This window comes from Aptenodytes forsteri, unplaced genomic scaffold, assembly GCF_000699145.1.
Source record: "Aptenodytes forsteri isolate BGI_AS27 unplaced genomic scaffold, ASM69914v1 Scaffold187, whole genome shotgun sequence".
Lineage (NCBI taxonomy): Eukaryota > Metazoa > Chordata > Aves > Sphenisciformes > Spheniscidae > Aptenodytes > Aptenodytes forsteri.
In genome coordinates this window covers 1,340,130-1,340,844 of record NW_008794084.1, presented here as the reverse complement: position 1 = coordinate 1,340,844, position 715 = coordinate 1,340,130, and the positions used below count along the sequence as shown (strand labels likewise).

The 715-nt window shown below is 67.7% G+C and overlaps 1 protein-coding gene across 1 annotated transcript in view; it reads left to right on the top strand.

The window, feature by feature from the left end:
* BACE1 (beta-secretase 1) overlaps positions 1 to 715 on the top strand; it is an 8,535-nt gene that overhangs the window by 1,417 nt on the left and 6,403 nt on the right. The gene's annotated exons all lie outside the window — the stretch shown is intronic.

Sequence of the window (715 nt, the reverse complement as noted above, 5' to 3'; positions counted from 1 at the left end):
GCACAACCGCTGCTCTCAGACGGGCAAGAGCAAAAACCCTCCCTGCCACCTGCGCCCTCTCCCTGCAGCATCAGCTCAGCAGGTCCTTCTCCAGGGAAACCCGTCTCCTCCAGGTACTCCTGGGGATCATCGAAGGTGAGCTGTGTGCAGCAGATGGCCCCTAATGACCGATCAAACAACCACCCTGGGAGCAGCCCGGGCGCAGCGGCAGAGGCTGCAGGCGCCGGGTTGCCAGGGGAAGGTCGGGCTGCGGAGCGGGCGCTGAGCTGGCCCGGCAGCTCTTGGCGCTCGCCCGAGGGGGATATCGGAGGGGCCAACGTGCCGCTCTCATCTTTACCCGTGGCCTGAAATGTTCCCCTAGGCAAGAAGCCGGCCTGGGGTCGGGGGAGACCTGTCCCCCAGCGCAGCGCAGGGCCGTGGGCAGGGTGGCAGGGCTGGGGCAAGGGGCCCTCAGGACATGCTGCCTGCAGCCAGCCCCTGTCAGCGGGCCACGGAGAGAACTCCGGCAGCTGTAGCCCAGCGCTTTTGCGATTAGCACAAGCGCATTAGCCTCCTTCCTCTCTCCTCTGACTCCACAGATTAAGGGCCGAAGCCCTGGCGCGCTGCTGGCTGGGTCGGTGCCGGCGAAGCACCCCTCCCGGGGCTGGAGGTCAGAGCTCACCCCGCAGCTCTGCTGCCCAGCACCGCCAGGAGCTCCCCAGAGCCCGGCCGAGCC